This window comes from Lichenostomus cassidix, chromosome 12 (assembly GCF_008360975.1).
Source record: "Lichenostomus cassidix isolate B80296 chromosome 12, HeHo_3.0, whole genome shotgun sequence".
Classification (NCBI taxonomy): domain Eukaryota; kingdom Metazoa; phylum Chordata; class Aves; order Passeriformes; family Meliphagidae; genus Lichenostomus; species Lichenostomus cassidix.
Genome location: NC_139493.1, coordinates 8936996 through 8958953, shown reverse-complemented (window position 1 = coordinate 8958953; position 21958 = coordinate 8936996). Strand labels below are relative to the sequence as shown.

At 42.4% G+C, this 21958-nt stretch overlaps 1 protein-coding gene across 2 annotated transcripts in view; it reads left to right on the top strand.

Annotated features, from left to right (window-relative positions):
- Positions 1-21958, top strand: part of SETD5 (SET domain containing 5) — a 65155-nt gene that overhangs the window by 1087 nt on the left and 42110 nt on the right. The window lies entirely within an intron of this gene.

The window sequence follows — 21958 nt, the reverse complement described above, 5'->3', positions numbered from 1 at the left end:
AGAGGGAGAGAGGCGAGGCCGCGTGTGGCCCTGTGGAAGCGGGGAAATGGGTGTAGCAGCGCGGGGGGGTTCGCAGCCCCTTCCCGGCCGTGTCCTCGTGTTCCTCTGATCCCAGCTGAGATCCTGGGTGTGCTTTTGCGGGGGAAGGGGGTGTCCTGCCGGGCTGGAGAGGACACGGGGTGCTGCAGGGCTCCTGTGGCTGCTGCGGGCTCGGGCCATGATGTAATGAGAGCGTTGGGGGTACGGTGGGGGCGAATCCCTCTCCTTGGGTGAGGGAAGAACTTGATGTTGGTATCTGATGTTGTGCTGGTACATTATGGATTTCAGGCGGTTGCCCCCACCCTGACTGGGTGTTGCTGCCAGAATCTAAATCCAAAAAAGGAATTTATTATTTTTTCAATAATCAGAGATTCCTCTTTCCACTTGTATAGGAAATACTAGGATTTCTTTTTTTTCTGCTTCTTGTGGTTGACCCAGGAAGTCATCTTGTTGCCAGCCTTCTGGGGTTTTTTTGCTGTAGAGGTGCAGGGAGGAGGGTGTTGCTGTGCTCTGGATCCTGTGGGTAAGCGTTGAAGGCAGTGACAGCAGCTGCTGTTGGCTCTGGAGCTCTGGTTGCTATGAGAGAAGCTTCACTAGACTTGGCTGCTATCTCCAGGGAAGGACAGCAGAGCAGCCTCCATTAGTGTGGTGGTGGAGGGATGGCTGGCTCACGTTCAGCAAAGGGCTTTACTTTCCAGGCTGTTTCCACAGGCCTAAAGCAGGAGCAGGGGTATGTTTCGGTCCTGTGGGACAAAAACGTTCAAGGTGGGTTTCATGACTGTTCTCGAGTTAATGGAATTGCATTAAAGTGTGGGCTAGAAACCCTGAGTTACCCTTTCCTCATATTTTAGTTTGTGTGAAAAGTAGGGCAGCGAGAATTGATATGATCTTCCTGTGAAGTGAAGGCTGCAGTTGTGTCTCTTTTGAACTCCAGTCTCCTTCCCAGCCAGTAACAGAGCCAGATGCTTTTCTTATTGTTTGTATGTCTCCTTCCTCCCCTTCCAGCGCCTGGGCCCCACTTGCCTTATTGACTGGAATTTCTGCTGTGTGCAGTGGGTGTGTGCAGCAGACACCAGCCTGCTAGTGCTGAGGAGGGATTTTCCATTCACAGACCAGGGAACAGTCAAAATAAAGGCCCGGCTCAACTTTGGGACTGGAAACAGAAAGTGGGGAGAGGACTTTCCCTCTGCTGCAGAGTGCAGTTTATTCTCTGAGCTTCTTACGTGCTTGTATGTCAAAATGTATAGGAAATGTTGCTCTGCTGTGGAATAGGGAGGTGAAACTCCTGTGAATAATGGGAAAGATTTCTCCCTTTCGGTTGACTCAGATGCTTAAAGGAACAGTTTGCAGGAGGCCATTTTTGACATGACTCTGTATTGTGGAATCTGCCAGCTCCCATCCACACTCTGTCTGCCTGACTGCAATAGCTTCCTTTTTTTTTTTTTTTCTTTTAAAGGAAGAATGAGTGCCTTTCTTATCTGCTTAACTAACCATTTGGCACTGGCCGCTGTCTGTATGATATTGTGTTGTCGAGTTGGAGCTATCAGCATATTCCAGTTCGTTTGTTAGAGATGAAACTGTTAGTTGAGGTATGCAGCCTGGGAATACATTAGCATTAGAAAACACTGCCATCTTTGTAAACTAACACCTATCATGGGGAGCCCCTTGCCCTGGCCTGGGTTACCCAACTCAGCATTACTATGAGCTCGAAGCAAAAAATTCCAGGACCAGAATAATGTGAGAGAGATTAAAATATGCCCTTAAATCCGCTTGACTGGCAGCAATCACGTGGTAGATGCCAAACTCTGAGTAGCTTTTATATATGAGGATCTGTAGCACCCAAACTGCCTCACAAGGTGGGGTAAGCAACTTTTAGCCCCCCTAACACACATCAGTCTCTGGGACTAGAGGTGTCATCTGCTGCCTAACCTGGAGTGATATGACACCAGTACTGAACTCTGGATTTTGTGAGTATGAAAACTAGCTCCTTGGTTTAATGAAATACAGAAAGTGATTTTCATGGCCCCTTAGTCTTTGTTTACAGTCTCTCTGTAGGTTGTTTACAGTCTCTCTGTATGTTATAATGGGGAATTGGTCCATTGCCTCACATTCTGTTGGATAACTGGCAGTGCTTTGACAAGGCCCTGGCTCTTCGTTTTACTGTCATATCCCAAGTGACCTGAAAGTAATATTCCTTAGCTAATGTTGTGTGAGATTTCCCCACTGCAAGGTGGGGTGATGAAATCCCATGTACATTTAAATCACTTTTTAGAAAGTGTCTCAGTTACAGTGAGAACTTATTTTAAAACTATTAGGTCAAAGTTGAAAAAACATAGGGAGGAGATGGTGTTGAACTGGAATCTCAGAGCATGCAAAAATTTATGCTCTTTTTTTCTGGGTGAAAAAAGAAACCCAACCAGCAATCATTGATTTAAATTTTCCAAATGTTCCTTGAAGTAAAAAAAAACATTTTTAATTCAAACTTCCAGGTGCAAAGTGTGCAAGGGAGAGCTAAATGTGTGATGTCCCAGCCATGTAATTTATTCGTCTGTCCAGACTATGCTTTTTTCCATTTTGGATGATCAGACTTTTACAAACTTGTGTTGAATGATGTGATGAGATAAAAATGTTTCTATCTATTCTGGCAATACTAAAACAAACATAATGACTGTTCAGAGGTTTGAAAATTCAAAAATCATTGTTCTCATGACATTATTGCTGTATTACAAAAGCACATTTGTGTTTTTACTCTGGTGCTGCTTGTGTGTGTAACTCTGAAATTCTGCCAATGAAATGCTGTGTTGTGTGCAGTGTATGAGAAAGATTGCAATAGGCAAAGTGTTCTTTATGTGTACAAGATGTAGTAGCAGTGCTTGAGTTGAAAGCGTTAAATATGTGCTTAAATGTATAGCATGTGAGCTGTTAAGTCTCAGTTGCCCCAATGAAACTTAAGCTTCTGTTTGATTTTAAAATAAAGATTTTGTTGTGTTTTACTTGTCTATTTAGTTTTTTTTTCCCTTCATCCAAATTAAAAGAAAAATAGCTATGGATATTACAGCTGTTACAGATTCTACAAGCAGTCTTTGGCTCCCATGACTGACTTGTGGCAAGAGTTAGTGCACAGTAAGTTTGCACTTGCATTGTTAGGGACGGGTTTGTACAAATCTGGCTTAACCTAAACCTTTTGCTTATTTTGATCATGGAAAAAGCCCCAGACCATAATGCAGCAAGAGTTCAGCATTTTGAAACTGTGGGAGCTGAGATTTTTTTTTCCACTTTTTCCTTTTAATTCCTTATTGAAGTTGCTGGGGGGTTCTTGGGATTTTTTTTTTTCCTCCACAGGATTTGCTATTTTGGTGGCAATTTTCCAGTATTCCTGTAGCAAATCAGCCGAGCTGTGGCCCCTGTCCCTGCTGAGCAGGGAGAATGTGCAGTGCTCCAGGCCTCCCCGCTGAGCTCACGCAGGGGTGGGACTTGCTAAGCTGCTGAAATCGCAGCTAATGCCCACTGAGCATGCTGAGAAACAGTTTTTAAACTGCTCCTAGTTTAAATTTTTTTTCTTCTATAATTAGCAAAGATGCTCTTTGTCTCGAAGGATGATCTGTGGGACAAATCAGGAGGTTCTGGTTCATCGTCCCCCTTCCCCCCCGCCCGAGCCAGTGGTGAAGTAGTATTTTCCTGTAACAAAAATAGCTAAAGGGATTTTTCCCTCACTTCAACCGATGAGTCTGAACTTGAAAAGCTGTAGCCCAAAAAAAGAAATCTTCAGTGAATAATAGCCTTAACGTTGGTTTTTGTTGCCACAAGTCCTATAGGAGCACCAGTATGGTTGTTTAAATTATAAATCTGCATCATTCTGATCCTTAAATCCAATTTAAATGCTGAAACAAGTAGAACAAACAAGTTATATTTTAAATAATATATTTGAGAAAGAAAATCTTTCTTGGTGAGTTTTATTTTCTTCCTGCCAAACATGCACAAACCCCAATTATTTTAATGAGCAACATGGGAAATATTCAGCAAAGTGTACTGATGTGCTCAGACTCAAAGGTGGAAAAATGTGGGAGGATTTGTCAGCAGTTTGAGTGGCAAGCTTTTAGTGAGAGGGAGAAGTAATTTCTTTTGTGGTCAGGAATCTAATAGTCCCACGTTCACAAAACACGAAGAAAAAAGGGGGAATGAAGAGAGAGGAACGTAGAACAGTGGCATTGAGAAATTGTCAGGAATTTGACTTTTAGAGTGAAGTTCAGAAATGATCTGCTGTTTATGCTAAAGTGTAATCCTTATAAACTTGATAACGTAGACAGGTCTTGCATTCCTCCCTGAGGGTCACAGAAGGGCTAAGTTTAGCAAAGGGGAGGTATCCCAAACACTCAGATCTGTCTAGTTTTTAAGGCAGCAAACTTTTCTGGTTTTCATCCTGTTGTAAACAAACCTAGTTTGGTTTTTTTCACTCACAAGCAGCCTTTTGAGGCAGAATGTGAGTTAGTTTTAAAACCAAAATGCTCTAAAATATTTCAAAGTAATTTCATAGTAGAAAGGTCACAGTGCTTTTGATGTGTTCACATTTAGAGCATGATTACAATTGCAATCATACACATTGACAAGAAGATATTGTCTGGATTTGGTAGCTGCTCATTTAGTGACTCAGGCCTATTCCTGTTGTCCTCACAGAACTCATACCAGGGTTTTCTTCTCCAGCCTTGTTGATTTACAGGACAAAATGTTTTCAGTGACTGTGCCAGAAACCCAGAAAACAGTTTGAAGTTCTGATACTGAAAAGAATCCTCTTGACTTTAAAGCAAGCGGTTTTGCAAGTTGTTGATAGGGAAGGTGTGTGAGACTCTGCCACCAAACTTTTTAACAGAGCACATGCCTGCTGCTACTGATTCAGCAAAGGAAAAAAAAGTCAGGATGCAGCTTGGAGTTTTAGTTCATTGGCATCAGATAATGTGGTCTCTTGGTTTTGCATGACTTTGAATCATGGAAAAGTGGCAGAGAATTTTTGAGGATTGTGCTGATGGTCATATTTGGATAAGGAAGCCCATGTAAGACAGTGTTGCTCAGACTGTAGGACAGAAAGTTGCTTCTTGCTTACAGGAGCTGGTGGAAGGATCCCAGGAAGACCGAAATTTCTCATCACAGCTTCAGGTAGTGCAGAGAATAGGAACAGAGGCATATTTTGCAGTGTGGTCAGGTTTCCCAGTGCTGCCTCTGCCCAAATTACGTCTTTCTGGGAATGCTTTAAGTCAGACTCTAGGACTGGAACCCCTGCAGGATGCTGGTGTGGAAACTGCTGCCAAGGAGCAGCTCTCAGATGTTTTTATGGGAGAGAGTGAGGAGGTGAGAACATATCCTTGCTTGTAGGCAGGAAGGAATACACTGGGAAAAGTTTGAGAACCAGTGATTTGGGAAACTGAAGTGCCCTGGGGGTTCAACATGGAGCCCTTAAAATAGCATGTCTCAACCTGAGCTGCACTATCAATTTATAGATACTTGGAAGAGTACACAAGCCTTTTGCATTTGTGTGGCCTTTAACTAAAGATACTAAAATTATTTCCTGTGTTTCAGTGTCATTGAATTGGAATAACTTAAAATGCTACAAGAATGCTTTCAGTAATGTGGCTGTAGATTAACTTCGCCACAGCAAAGATCTGGAAGCTTCCTGTATAAATACAGCTAAAGTGAACCTTTGAAGAACAGACTGCTTGATCAAGTTAAGTAGGCTCTGCTTGACTGTAGAGGAGACTGACTTGCTGGTTCAAAGTTCTCTTGCAGTTTCATGAACTTCAAGGATGTTGGGGTTCAAGATGGCCTGGAAGTTAAGAGGAACAAGGATACTTGTAGGGTGAAAGTCAGGTTCTGAGTTTGCCACAAGCTCGCTTTGTTGTGCAGTTCTTCTAATTTCCACCTCAGGGTTTGCTCGTATATGGAAATCTGTGTGTTAAACTGGAATGGGTGTTGTGACGCACTGTATCTTCCTTGTACAGCTTGGTGCAGGTTTTTGGTGAACAAAGGCAGTTCAAGCAGACAGCCCTCTTCTTCCCAACATCACTTTTGCCTCTGTTCTGGCCCATGCTTGTCCCAGTAGTGAACGATTCAGGAAGACTACCATTCGGAAAACAAGTGCATTTCGTTTTTGAACAGAAGAGTTTTCTGCTGGCTTCTGCCTGAACTGCTCGACTGTGGGGTCAGGTTAGCACCAGTGCAGGGAGGGATGGGGAGGCTGCACTGAAGCTGTGCCAGCTGAAGTCAGCTTGAAACTATTGCAGAACTGCACCCTGCGAGCGAGGTTACTCCGGGTGAAGTTACACGAGACAGCTGAGCATATCCAACTGCTCTGCTGCTGAATGGGGGAAGTTTTGTTCCCCTTTGCTCTTTCACCCAACGGGGAGTTCTGCCTTTTCTGTTTGCCAGCTCTGGTTCCTGCCGGATTCCTTTTCTGAACTCCTTCAGCTTGCTAACCCAGCAGAAAGCTATGTTTGGGTTATTTTATGTTTTGGGTTTTGCTGGATTATTTTTTTGCCAAGATAGTGAACTGAATTGGCTCACTGAGAGATTTGTCAGGCATCCAGAACCCTCACAAAATAAATAGGGGAGAGCATATGGGTGGAAGTGCAGAGGATGTGGTGGGGACCGGAGAAGGGGAACAGAGTCTCTGCCTTTCAGTGCCGCACCCAGCGTGGCCAGCTCTGGCTGTCCCCTGGAACTTCACACTCTTCTGAAAGGAGAGTGAGCCACCGTCCAGTGTGTGCTGACAAATCTGTGCCATTCTGTGAGTTTGTGCCTTTACTCACTGTGTGCAGAGTGAGTGCTTTCTTTAGACAAACCTTTAGTTCCCCGCTTGAAAATTGATGGTATAGTCTTGCCTTCATCTGCTCTCGTTTGTTTGAGAAGCTGGTCAAATGTGAGTTTTAATGTAGGCTTGATCTGTCACGGTGGAGAGGTGTTACAGCCTTAGCATGGTGCTTAACTGTTTCGAAACAGCAAATTCTTGTAGGTGTACTTCCTCAGAAAGTCAATATAGCTAGAAAGCTGGAGTGATGGCTCATTTTGGAAGATGGCAAAAAGTTAGTATAGAAATATTACTAATCTGTGTAAGTAAATGCACTACACAATGCTTCTTATCCTTTTTTTTTTAAACCTAGCAATGAGAAAGTCTTTGCTTTGCATTTACTTGTCAGTTATGGCTTATTAAATACCAAGGTGGCAGAAAATTATGAACTGTCAAATGTATTAAAAAAAAATCATGGCATGAATTCCATGTAACTGCACTGAAAATATATATAGTATGACTGGAACAACACAAAAATGTAATTCAGCCAAGGCCAGTTGCAGCAGAAACTTCAATCCTATTTCTTCAATATGGAAAACTTGGTTATAGCAAATTTGAAATAAAGCAATAGTCTGTGCACTGCAGATCCTGCTGTGTGCTATTCTGTCTGCTCACTGCAAGCTGAGGCTTTGTTTCATACCTAGCAAGACTACTTGGTCTAATAGAACTTGAGACAGCATTTTGGCTATTTGTGTTTGAATAAAGGTATTTAAATGTTAACATGTCATGGCATCTCCAAACACGTATTGCTGTGCAAAAAAAAATCATGATGGGTGTGAGCAGTAAGTATGTCTCATAAGCAAGAAATCTCATGTGTTATTTAATGAAAACCTTTGCAAATAGCCCTAAATCAATCACTTTGCCATAAGGGCACTAAGCGAAGTGTATGTGCTGTCCTATCCTCCTAGCCGGCAGTGGTTGTTCTGACTTTGCAGTGTGGCAGCTGAAAGCCCAGGTGAGCACTGGGGTGACGTGTAGGGAGAGTTCTGGGGACTCCATCTGAACACTTGTGTCTACTACCCGCCTGTGCCCCAGGATAAGGACTCAGGGTTGGAGCACATCCTTTATCTGTGGCAGTGGCTGGGCAGGAGGTTGGAAAGTTTTGCTAAGATGATGCGTTTTGGAGTATGCCATCCCAAATCTGTCTCTTTAGATACGTGACTTATCAGTAGGAAGATCTCTGCTGAGGTTAAAACTGTGACTTGTGAGATATGCAGAGGAAACACCTTAATGCTGCCATGCAGTGGTCCTGTTTGAAGGGGCTGTTCTTGCATGCTCAGCCTGAGGTGGGAGGCACTTGGATGCTCAAGTCCTGGGCTGTTGCCATTCCTTCACACCTATGGAAATCACCATTTGTGCTGCTAAAAGAGTGGTGCCTGTAACCTTTCCAGTTTAGCTCCTGAAACACTTGGAGCATGGTGTGGGTCAGTCCAAGTCAAGAAGCTGAGCACAAAAATGTTTGCATCTGACAACACAGGTTTGATCTGTGGTGGATTCTCTCTGGCCACTGCAGGTTCAAAGTATCCTTTATGAAATGTTCAGGTACAGAATTTGCAAGAAGATGAAAAATTCACAAACTGGGAGAAGACTTGCCCCACAAGCTGCCAGGGAACAACATAAGAGTTGAAATTGATGTGTCACAGTTCCTGTTTCCTGCTCCTGCATTTCTAAGTCTTACATATATGCACACAGCAGCAATAAATTAATAAAGAATAAAGCACTAGCATGTTCTAGAAGTGAGACTATGCATTGAAAGCTGCAGTCATTAGTCAGGCCTCTCTTGGGTGCAGCTTGGGACTGTCAGCTTGAAACTGGTCAGCAGAAATTCACTGAATCACACATGGAAAGAGGATCTCAGGGAGAATGAAATGGGATGTCCAAATGTTGATGTAAGTTCTGAGTTTTTTTGCAAAACTGTATGAAAGTGTAACCAGGATCCTCTTAGTGAAAACCCTTGCTTGAAAAATCTTTTTTTTTTTTTTAACAGTGTCACACAGCAGAGATGGATGGGGAGCAGGCTGTTCTTGTAAGCAAAGTTTGTAGCTTTCTGTTGCTCTTTCAGTGTCAGAGTTTAAGCGTCATTCCTTTTTCTGAGTAATAGTGAAGCAGTCTGTTCCCATGAGAGTCATTGTGCTGGGGCAATACTTGCAACGAATTCTAAAATTTTCAGTTTTACATGAAGAGAAGGTTGTGAAGGAGGAAATAAGTGGCCTTGGCACATATTTTAAAAATTCCGGAAACTTTTTTCTGAAGGGGTTGAAGAGAGATGGTTGTTACTGAAATGGTACATGAGTATAAAATGTAAAAAATTCTCTCAAACAATGGGACTTTCTATGGAATTCTGTTAGTACTACAGAGATATAATTTAGCTTAGGTTAAAATCTCTCCAGTTAAAGTGGTCATTGCTGATTTTTGGAGTCTGCCACTTCTCACCCAGGGGGGTCCTTAGCCTTTACTGACCAGGAATGAAACATGTCAAATGGCTACAGTGACTCAGTTTTTTTTCAGGTGCTTTTTATCCCCTGAAAGTTCAAGATTAAATGCTGTCAAGACAATGTGTCCCCACTCCTGTTCAGCATAGAGCTAGATTTAGCCCTGGTTTTCATGTCTAGAAAACACTGTATGTGACATCTCAGGAGTGGTATTCTGATTTTACTGATAAAAAAATAAGGCACAAAAAAGGAATTGGCTCACATAGGACATCTTACAGGCAGTGTGGAGGTACAATATGTTTGGTTTGGGGGCTTTTTGGCTTCTGGTCTAGTGGTACAAATTGCAGTTTTAGGTAGCTCTCTCACCCACGCCAGTCCTCACCTCTGCCCACATGTCCATATTCTGTAGTGTTGTGTTCCTCCTCTATATATCTTCAGTTTCTCTCAATAAAGCTGTCAGTGGTTTTAATATTGCTGTTAGTAGGTGTGGTGGGAAGTGCATTATGTAGTGGATACAGGTGAAAACATCTGTATGAGTTGATGATGGGGAAACATGGTTGTATGAGTTGATGATGGGGAAACATGGTAGTATGAGCCAGGGTGTTTTTCCTGCCTGTTTTCACTAGCTTTGTAATCCTGCAAGGTAGTTTGGGTTATGAACAATGCTGCTGCTGATTTGTAGCCATCAAGACTGATAGGCTATGTAAAGGGGCCTTCAGAGTACTTTGGCAAACTGTGTTTGGATGTCTAGTGCCCACAAAATCTATCTGCATTATTCAGGAAGATAATTCCTGTCTGTGCTGTTTTCCTCCTGTGTTGAGATCATTCTCCTATCCAACTGTTACCCAGCTGAGGTCTCGATAATTCTCAGTTTTTCCATAATGACAAAATCAAATTAGCCCTATGATGAGTGGTGCATGTGAAATTCCTTTCGGTTAAAACAGATTGCCCTGAATATTTTCTGGCTGTTTTTTTTTCTTGTGAGAATTCAGCATTTTGTGTTTGAAAGAGAAAGGAGAAAAGATGCAGATGAGGAAATGTTGTTGTTTAAGGTACAGGGAGGAACACGTAGCTTGTTTCTAGAACATAATCTGTCCAGCTGTGACTTAGTCATCTTCAGTCTTATATAAAACGCGTCCAATCTAAATAGTTGAGCATCTCCCTCCTGAATGCGGCAAACCTTTTATGCTTATGTGAAGATGTGAAGCTGTAACAGGCACAAGCCATCATCTTAGGAGTACCTTCATACTTGTGAACCTGCAGCATCCATCATACTGTCAAGCCTCATTTACTCATGTGATGGGATTTTTTTTTTTATTTTATTCTGTTCCACATTTTTTTCAAGCTTAAAGAGATTCCTTGCTGTTGGCAGGGAATACAGCACTAATAATTCCAGACAGGAGAGCAGAGAACGTAACGTGAGAACAAGGGTGACTCTTGAATCAGACTGAAGGTTTTGTTCATCTCCGACAGGGCCAAAAATTGATGTTTGAGGAAGAATGTAAGGTGAAGAGATCACAGGATCTTGGCTAACATCTCTAATTTCAGTGCAGTAGTTCATGCTGTTACATTACATGCAGCCCTGCTCTTAGTCACTTGGATTTCACATAGCTCTTCTTCAAGGAAAGGGGGATAACTTGACTATTATGACATGCTTTTATATGGATAAATGTATTTCCACATAAGTCCTTTGTTTATATAATTATGGAGGTTTTGGAGGGGTGGGGGAGATTTTTGTAAGTGACAAGCAGAAACTTGTAAGCTTTGTAGGAGCTGGCATGTGTGAGTTTAGATATAGTCTGTGCTACTTACGAGATGATGGACAGGCTTGTTTAGGTAGTCAAGGAAACTGATGCTGTGAGTGTGTTGTTAAATAAATGTATTAGTAAAGAGAAGTGCTGATAAATCTTACCACTGTGGACATGGAAAATAATATTTAAAATTCTATCAATACATTTGCCACTAATACACATTTCATGAAACTGGAGAAGCTGGCACTTCCAGTCACATATATATGCAGGGGAAGAAAGTCTCCTTAGGAGAGGTACTTAGAGCTGAGCTTCACTTGGGTAGTTGGAAACATTCTTCAAAGGATTCTGAGAAAGTGTTTGATGTAGTTTTAGTTCTCAAAAAAAAGTTTTACACTTTTTTTCATAAGAACTACAAATACACTGTGCTCACTGTGAAGACTTAATGGCTTGGATTGTTGCTGCTTGGGGACCTCTAGGCTGCAATGCATTGCATGATTTTTGTGGCAAATCCATATACTGTTTTTCAGGCTGTGCTTGACAAACATGGCCTAGCTTGCTTGTAAGTTGCAATTCCAAGTGTAAAAATGACTAGGTGAGATTTTCCAGTCTTTGTTAGGTGGAAAGCCAGATCACAGAAGGTTATTTTTGGCCTTAAATTACATAGTTACGCAAAGACTTAGTGGCCGTGGAGAAGAAGTGAGCAATGCCCTGAGCAACTGATCCAAGTTGGCCTCTGCTCTGGGGGGAGGAAATCCAGTGTTTCAGTAGTTTAACCTTCAGTGGTCCCTTCAAATCTGGATTATTCAGTGGTTGAATGCAAGTTAGATTAGATGTAGGAGGTGTGGGGGAACATGCCTGTTTTAGGTGGAGAGGGCAGGTGATAGGAGAAGGAAGGCTGTGCTCTGATACTGGAAATGTTGTACTGGACAAATTGCGTTAACAATGGAGATGTGAAATATCAGACTGTATCTTGGCAAGGACACACCTAGCTTTATAGACAGTTGTGAGATTAAATCACATTTTAATTTACTGCTCTTTAGATTCTTTTTATCTGGATAGCATAAAATATATGATGATTCTTCATCAGAGAGATGCTAGTGGGATGATAAAGTATGTTTGGGGGTCTCTGAATTGTTTTGCCACATTTCAACAAAAGATGTGAATCCATCCAGTTGCAAGGTGATGCATTTGTTAGCACAACTGCAAACCCACGTATAAATTGTAAAACAGCATTTTGGAAAGCAGTAGCTCACAGGGCTTTAAGGTCTTTACAGCTTGTTGCCTTTACATTGTACTTGGGCTGTTACTTTATTTTAAAGGGTTAATGTAATTCTTGGGCATATTGAGGAGGAGAAAAAAAAAGTGGGGGAAAGGAATGTGAAGCAAAATAAGTAATCTTATAAACACAGCAATGTTGAGACTGATACTGGAATTGAATTTTGGTTTCCATGCTTCAAGAAGAATGCCAGTGTATTTGGAGAGAATTCAAAGGACAGCTGCAGAAATGATCCAGGGACTGGAAAGTAAGCCTCATGATGTGAGGTTTAAAGGAGCTCAACTTACTCAGCTTATTGAAAAGACAATTGAGAGAGGACTTGATCTTTCTCTAAAAGTACTTGTGAGATTCGCTGACAAAGGCATAGTAATACCAACTGAGGTTAGACAAATTCAATTTTGAAGTACAGTTTCGTAGTGATGATAGTAATTAAACATTGGAATTGTTTACAGGCAAGGGGAAAAGAACAAACATTCATCTTAGTATTTTATGATAGTCCCAACTTATTTCTTTCTGGAGAAAATGTATTGTGATTTTTTAATTTTTCTAATATGATGATAATACTCCTTTCCTCACACTGAAGTTTAAGAATCTTTGAAGATTTTTGTGCCATGATCAGTTGGTACATGAACTTGCAGTCACAGCCAAGATCATGAAATGAAGATGAATTTAGACGAGAAACAGTTAAGCTGATGCTAGAATACTGCCTTGCATAACACACATAAGATGTGAAGGGAACTCTGAAATTTAATGCTTTGTGGCTTGCATCATTGGAACGCAGCTCTTTCCCATACTGTGTTGCTTCAGATGTTTAAGATATGGTTAAGTCTTTCTGAAAGCCCCTACAGAGAAGCCCTGATGTAACTGTGTACACTCACTGTATTCAGATGAGCGTTCCTGAATTCCGGTTGACCACAGCAGAAGTATGTAAATCTTTTTCATAGTTTTTTAGAAACAGCATGAAAAAAATTGCATAACAATATGATTACCATTCCTCTGACAGTAAGCACAAGCTCTCCTGGTAGGTTTCATTCTTAAATGAATGTAGGATATTCTCCATCTCTCAAGTTAACTGGACTTACTCAGGAAGTTTATTTGTATTTGAAACAATATTAAATAATTGTCAGAAGTGGTGTTTTGATGGCAGTTGTTTGCTGGTTTTCATGCCATCCAAGTGAGAGTACTTTAGCAATTTTACTTGTCCTTCACTCTGTAAATTCACCTGGGGAATTGAGTGACTCAGTTTGTTAATGGCCCCAGATCATGCTTCTACTTTTTATTTGCAGTTGTGCATTCCACCACTCCCTTGATGGCTGCCAAGTTTCTATATTTCCATAGATTACCTCGTTCCAGATGCCTTTGCAGACATGCAGAGCTCTTAAATTCCCTTCTGGTAGCTCTCAAAATCTGCTGCTTTGTGCAGGTGGAGCTCTCCTGGTCGGTCCTGCCTGAGTGCATGCTTGTCCTTGTGTGTGCAGAGGAGGACGTGGAGCTTACCTGAGCTGCTCTTTTCTCCTGCGTGGCTGCATTCCTGCTTCTCCTCTCCTCCTCCTCCTCCAGGTCCAGTCAGGGAGGAGCCCCATTGCTGTCACCTCTGCAGCTGTGCAGTAAGAAAGTGCTTCTATGTCCTATGGAAGAAAAGGCAGATGAACATTCTCTATCAGTTCGTCACATAAATTGCGCTGTTTCTGAGGTGGGAAAGAGGTTGTTTGGCAGCTGCAAGTTTCCTTGCTTAGGGCTAGAGGGATAGCAAACTGCAGGAACGTGTTGGGGCACTACACAGTGCAAAGCAAAGACCTCCAGCTTCGAGATCGAGTGCAGCAACCCCTGCTACTCACCTTGTCCAGACAGCCCTGTCTGCCTTAACCTGCAGGAGCAGCTCACAGGAAGTGCTGCACACAAAAGAGGTTGTGAAGGCTTAGTTTAGGAGTAGAGAAATCTCCCTCTTCCTTGCCTTCCCTCTTGGCTATGTCATTGTCTCCCTCTCCACAGCATCACGAGGCTGTTGGAGACAACCTGCTGGAGGAGGGCTGTCAGTCTGCTCAGCGTGAGCAACTTCTTGCATTTCAGCCTCTTTGTTTCATCATGTGGTTGTACATACATGTGCTTAGTTGCATTTATGATAATCACGAAAAATGTCCTGAATGTATATTACTCTGCTCATAATTCAACATTCAAAAAAGATGGAGGTAGCAGATAGCATTACACAGATGTGTTACAGAACCACTCACTCAGCATCGCTTTCGTGTGAGCTCTACATGAGCACTCTTGGCCAACTGTTTGATGTCAATGCTTCTGTGTTACCACCCACAGGCAGTTAAGGTGGTTGATGATGTGCTGTGCACTTCTCAAAGGAAGAAATTACTAATTTATGTGCAAGTCATCAGAAATAAATCAGGTTTAAGTGATTTTTGTCTTTTTTCAGTCACTGGTTGCAGGTGTTTTACTGACAATTTCTGGTCATCTGAATTTACTTTGAAAATGTGTTCAACGGAATTAACTTATTTTTATATTGTTAATAAAAAAATGGGCTATTCAAAAAAGTGATCGTGGCTTTCAGCACTGCCTTGCCAAGCTTTGCATTTCTTGCCAGCAGTTAGGAAGTAGATATTTGGGAGTTTCCTGAATAGGCATTACACCTTCCTCTCTGTGATTGTAAGAGCAAGTCTGTGATTATATTGTTTTACAAAAAACTCACCGAAATAACTTATAAAAATTTATGTTCTTTACAGCTTATTGGGCCAATATATTTTTGGCTGCTGTCTTATTCTGTAAATCTTACTACTGGGTGAAAATCCACTGTACATGGAAGATCCAACCTGCAGGGCTGGGGCATGCCATGGTGCCATGTCAGTAACACCTGCATTTTGGGATCAGTGCATATCTTACCAGTGCCAAAATACCGCATAATGTGAGATGCAACTAATCCAGAAAAGTGAAACACAATAAAGAACATCTCTTGGACATTGTTTAACATTATGGAGTGGCTGGAAACCCCAGAAGGGGAGCTAGGGCTTTTTGGCTGATGCTGCCTTTGAGCCTCATGATTGCTCCCCACCACTGCCCTACTGATTCAGTGGATCTAACAGGTTTTATGCTAGGAAAGCCCATCTGCCAGAAACGTGTGAATTCTCTAGGGATCCCAGGACCATCTTAGATGACCAAGAGTGCAGCTGGGCACCGGTGCCTGGGCAAGTGCTACTGTTGATGATGTCTCCTAGAAAGATGTCCCTGAGAAGGGGATGTGGTGGGACAGTACAGCAGGCTGAGCTTTGAAACCTGTCACAACGCTGGAATATTGCCAAAATCCTGGAAAATTCAGTGGATTTTAATGCATAGCATTGATAATGTAGCTCAGTAATGGATCCAGCTCTCGCCATGCGCAGTGCAGGTTGCAGGTGTTTTTGTCACCTGGCTTCTCACTCGAGGCACATCGGTGTTTGTGGAACATGGCGCCAAGAGCGTTACACAAGCCTGGAGTAACTTCCTTACAATGCTGAGAAAAATGTATTTGCATGATCTCGAACCCAGGTGCGAGGCTGCAAAACTTGCCACTCACAAACCACAGAGGCCAGGCTGGAGCTGGGAGGGCACTGGTGATGTTTTGGGCAGGGGGGAAAGGGTCACAACGAGTCCTGTAATGGAAAGCAGGGCTGAACCTCCGCGTGGGAGCTGCGGTTCCATAATTGCCACACTGTGTGATGTTGCCATGGCTGCCCGGGCAGTCCCTGCGTGGTTTCCTGATGTGTGAGAGCAGGCCGAGGCTGCCGGCGAGCACAGAGCTGCCCTACGTGTTTGGGGAGCTCAGGCGTGCGCTGGCAAGCCGCGGCGAGGGGAGGATCCCTGTGTGGGAGACTGCAGCCTTTGAGCTCAGTCTCTTCCCCATTTCTTCCCTCCCAAAAGATCAGAGGACGAGCTGTGATTTTTGCAGGACTTTAAAACACCGGTTTTTTTACTTCTTCCTCTCCATTGTCAAGTCCTTCCTTGTGCCTTAGGCCGGGGTCTTGCTAGGAGCGAGGCTGCAGTGTGAAATGGAGGATCCTGGGGGCACCAAGGAAGGCCTGGGGGGGCTTGCCGGGCCCGGGGGAGTCTGGCATGTTTTGATCCGAGAGCCTTTGGCTGCGTTGCCATCTGCATAGCCTGTGAATAGTTTTCTCTGGCACAGACCTTGTTCCTCAGTGTTGCATCATCTCTGGGAGAAAGGCCAGGTCCGGAGCCCCAGCACAAAGGCTTTCTGAAGCCGATGAAGCTTGTTCTGTGTGCGGAGCATCTCTCTCCTTCCTGTCGTCCTTTCCATGGGATTCCTGAAGCGGCCTCCGTCCGAGAGCCCCTTCGTCAACAGCTGCTCCATCTCCGTCGCTTCCTGCACACCTGGCTGATGCAACGTCTGCCTTGGAAGCGCTGCTGGAGCTCCTCTGGAGCTGGGTTGTTTGCCCTGGCGGGGAGTGGCCGGGCAGGCAGCCTTTGTCACGTGGAAACCTTAAATAGATGCATAAAGGACGTACAGCGAGACCTGGAGGCACAGGCAGAGAGTATTTAGTGGGATTATGCAGAAATCTTTTTTCCGATACTAGGACTGGAGGTTGCGGTCCTGCTGCTGGCAACTTGTTAGTGGTTAGCCTTCCACTAGTTGTAAGTTCGGGATGCTCCTCTGTGCCAGTAAATTCTGCTGATTCCCCTTCTATATTCAGCGACTTCCCGTGACTCTGGACTGTCTGAATTCTCATGGGAACTGTAATTCTCTGGCTTTGGATTTGATCCTAGTTATTGCCCTTTATTGCTGAGTTTCCCTCTGACCTTGCATGTGGTACAGGCTTTTCTCTCTGAAATACCTTTAAAATGCAATTTCAAGGTCTAAAGGTTTTTGGTTTTTTTTCTTTTTGTGGGGGGTTGTCTGACAAGCTTTTAAATTTAAAGTTTGTCTACTTAGGGAAGTTTAATAGTTGCACAGATAAAACCATTCATGTGAATAGTATTACATCCACAGGCAACAAAGTATAGAACAGGGAAGCACTTTGGTCTGCTAAGATTAAACCAATGTTATTTACATTATTTAAATTAATCTTGAGTCTTACTTTATCCATAGCCATTTTCTGGTGTAGGCAGGTCTCTTGAATCTGAAAACACAGGTTATATATGGACCAGATGTGGCGGACTGAGCAGTAGTGTTTCCAATATTGCTTTTCCTAGTTGTTAGCCCCATTGTAGAAATGTACTGCCCCTAGAACAGTGTCTAAAAGGGAATATGTATTTTACCTGTTTCGGCTTTTAGTCCAGTGTTCTTGGCATCAGCTGCAATTGATGAGACATGGCAACGTTTCCTTCCTGCCACCTGTTTTGGCAAAGACTTAGAGGAGACAGTCGCAGCAGTAACATCAGCTGCCACAGCTGGATTCACTGGAGGTTGGTTGTCAAGCTCTTAATCTCAGAGTATCTGTTCTGAACCTTTTTGTTTGCATTTTTGTGACATACAGACATTTGACTGTTCTCCTTCACCTCATGGGAAAAGAGAGCAGCAACCTCACAGTATAGGACTAGCATAGCAATTAGGATGTGTTCCCTGTGCTGCAGAATAGTTTTGCCCCATGACTGTCACAAAATCAAAAGTTTGTGGAACTGAAAGAGAAAAGGGATGTTTTTCCTCTTTCCTGTTTCGTGTACTTTAGTAATTTTTGTATCTTCAACTGTGGTGCCTTATGTGTAATCCTTTTTTTCTCTTGTATTGCTATATATTTTTCAGAAAATAGTACAAAACAGTATTTGCAAAAATAAAATATAATAAATATAATAAAATATAACCAAAAAGTACAATTTTAAATGCTTCAGTGTTTGAAGAATTTGTCACCTTCACCACCAACTTGTAATGCTGTGAGATTGAGCCACTGTAAAGCAACGTTTTTAGTGTAGAAAGAGGTTCTTTTTGAGTCTGTGAGATTTTTCTTATTTTCTCTACTGTTTCTATTATTCTTTAAATTTTATTTGATGATTTCAAATTTTCATACTGATGTGAGGTTTTCTTGAAGACTTCCTCTGTTTATGACCCTTAAAGTTATGAGGACTTTATTATTAAATTCTTGGCTGGGACATCCTTTTCCCATTACATTGTTATTCCTTTAAAACATCGTCTGTGTCACCTGCTCAGCAGACTGTGTGTGCAGACCATGCAAATGCTGCCAGGTCCCTTCTCATCAGCATGGGGTGCAGGCAAAATTCCCTGGTGTGTGCCTGCCACCTCTACATAAACATACCTCAGAATAATTTGGTCTGCCATAGATCACTGCTAGTCTGTAATTTGCTTCTGCTTTCTAACATGGCATGTTTGTGGAATTATCTTTATGTATGACTCTTCAACCAATTTAAAATCAATGGAAATTAAACTTTCCAGTAAGGTTCTGTGATGCAGATTGAATGTTTTAAGAAAAAGTCCAAACCCTTGTCTGATATCTCCCCCTATGGAGTGTATTGGACTGTCAAGAATGTGGTTGAATTGTCCAGGAGAAGGTATTTCCGGAGGCAAAGTCTTACCTGCCCTTTTTTATCTCTTATTAAATTTCTCTTCTATTTATTAGCATTGTATCTGAAATCTTTAGTGATTTCAAAAGAAAAAGCACAGGATTTTGGTTTGTTCTGCATAATGTCTTGACTGTTGAAGCAGCAGCAAAGTTTTGAGGTTATTCTTTTTGCTTTTCAAAGTAATTTCTGCAGTCTTGGGTCGGTTGCTGAGATTACTTGACTATGCATTTTGTGATTTCTCTGCTAGATAGTTTAATTTCTCTCATTTGCTCCCTGTCATCGTTTGTAGTTCCTTAGGGTGTAGTTCACAGATGAGTTTAACTAAAATACATGTTTTCTTCATCAGATAAAATGATGGAATCCTGTGGATGGACGTGGTGAAAATTGCCTTAAAATGGCTAAAACCTAGTTTAATTTTTTTCTTAAATTTATTTCGTTTTATCTGTTTCCGAATTTTATCAAAATCAGTTTAACTTGTACCTCAGTTTTAAACATGGCTTACATAGCCTTCACTGAACAGCTTTATCGTGCTGATTTTAGCTAAGCAGGTATATTCATAAACACGTTGAGGTAGTTTGTAGTGCTTTCATAGAGCACTTCAAGAATAATGGGAATTGCTAATATGGTTTCATATCTTGTATGGAACAACATGCCTGATACATAGGCCCGTGGATACCGAAAGTGTTTGAAATCACCCATATCCTAAAAGCAGCAGTCTTGCCATTCCCTGATCCTTGACTCCAGCTCTTGTGAGTCTGGTGAGCAGGAACAGGTCTCACTGGGTTGTCGCTTTTTGACATTTTACAATTTTAAAATGCTGTCGTTCTTGTCAGTGCTTTGTCAAGGTTCTCTAGATCTCAGAGAGTAAAATGAACTCTGAACCAAAGGTGTACGTATAAGCTCTTTTGTTTGCATATAGTTGCCTACGTATAAACCAGGGGGCAGTTTTAAGAATGGCCTAAGATAAATCTTTAACCATTGCACTATACTTGTCAATAATTTGGTTATCATGGTGTGCATAGCTAGTAACAAATACCAGTGTTGCCTGTTACTTTGATCCTTTCCATTGTAGGCTAGGACTGAGTTCTCCCAGACCCCATGGCATAGATGGATTGCTGTCTCGCTTTGTCAGCCCTCTGGCAGATGATATATGGATCAAATGATAATAGTGAATACTTATGTCAATATTTCATTCTTTAAAACGGGCACAGTTGTTTCCTTGCTTCTTAGTGAACCCAGCTTGTTTTCAGATCAGAGCTAAGCATTTATATTGGTAGACTGAGGCACAGTTCAAGTACTTTTAGCAATCTGTTTCAGAATAAGTATGGAGCTAAATGATTTAAGAATTTCTCTGTTCTGCCCCTGTGTCTGTGTGGATGTCCTCATAGAACACGTCTGAAATTCAGGGAATTTGATGCATTTTTTTGAGCTAATTGTTAAACACAAAAAACCTTGATCTAGTTTTGTTTGCACTAAAGGTGCTTTCCTTTCTGTGAGGAACTGACCTTGACATGAGGTTTGTGGGTGTACAGGCAGTGCTTGATTGGACTCAGGTGGACTGTGCTCATATTTGAGTAGCAGTGGCTGATGAGAGGACTTTTTCTGCATGGTAATGGAAGCTCTACATGTTTATGTTAGATGTCCCATAGATTTTGGTTATTCTGAAATTTCCAGGGGGAAAGATGAATGAAGAAGATCTGAGATGCTAAGATGCTCCACATGCCAAGTGGTTTGCCACTGGTGCAGATGACAATGTAAGTATGAACTCATCGGACCTTGCTGTCTGTGTTCCAGGTGAGGCTGGTGGAGAGGATGCCAAGAAAAGCTGCATGGCAGAGCTGCTATTACCAGTTTTCCACCAGCTCTGGACTGGCCTGTGGCAGTATGAGGTGCAGGAGAAAAAAGTGCTTTGAATTTGATATGACTGGTGATGGCGTGGGAGCTTAAAGAGGTGCAACTCTTTAATACAGGGAGCTCATCCTATGTAGGTGACTTAGAGGCTCATTGCTGAGCATCGAGAAGATGATGGTGGTTGTTGTTTAGACACTCGTAATCATGGGTTATCAAAAGTCTGGAATCTGTTTCCACTTGGGGACTTCAGTAACTGGAGTTGGGAAAGGTAGGGGAAGTGTTTGTCTGTCCTTTGCTATCTGCAAATGAGAAGTGGTCACCATCAGTATACATGGAGGTCATTTCCCCATTCTCTTTGCTCTGGCTCACACATTGAAGTTTTGTATAATCATAAAAAGCTTTTGTCAGTTTGTTCATGATATGTTTGTACCAGTGTTACCTTTTTATCTTTCTTGGCAATTCATTAGACACTGGATGCACAGTGGTAAAGTATTTCAGGCTCTCTGTGGACAGACTCAGAGCTGTGCACTGACCCTGCAGAGGAACAGGATGAATCTCAGTCCTCCCTCTGTTTGGTAACTGCTTTGCCCTTGAGTCTGTGACCATGAGAGGGTGCAGGGGATCTGTTCTGTCCCCTCTTGAGATTGTACAGCATCGCCTGAGCAGCACCAAATGGTGATGGAGTCTCAATTTAGGTAGCACATGCAGTCTGTGAGGCTGTGCCCAGGGTTTTTTGTCTGGGGGTGAATTTTTCATGATGCTCACAAATACTTTGTAGTGTGTCACCAAGTGTTGCATACCATGGGTGCCTGGGGGTGTCTGTATGACTGAGACACGAGTGAAAACAGGAACAACCACATCTTGAAGGAGGAAGCTCTAGTGAGCTCTTTGACTCACTACGCTTGATTGTCCCTGTTAGTACAGATTTTTAACACCACAAGTAATAAAGAGAGTATCCAGCAGTAAATTTTCTGCATCTGCTTTATTTGTATGTGGATGGCAGTGGCTGTGGAAGTGAACCAATGCAGCGCTGCAGCCATTGCCTCCTAAAGAGAGTTCCAAAAATTAAATTCACTGTTACAGCAGAAGGTGTTGCTTAACCTTCACTTGGCCACCTTAGATTTATTACAGTCCTTTCTGTCAATACAGGATGTTACCTGAAATAACTGAAGAGAATATATTCACAGTTTAGCTAAGGCAGCTGCTTACAGTGGGTTAGTCCCTTTGCGTGTGACCTGCGCTGAGTGAGAGCAGAGGATCC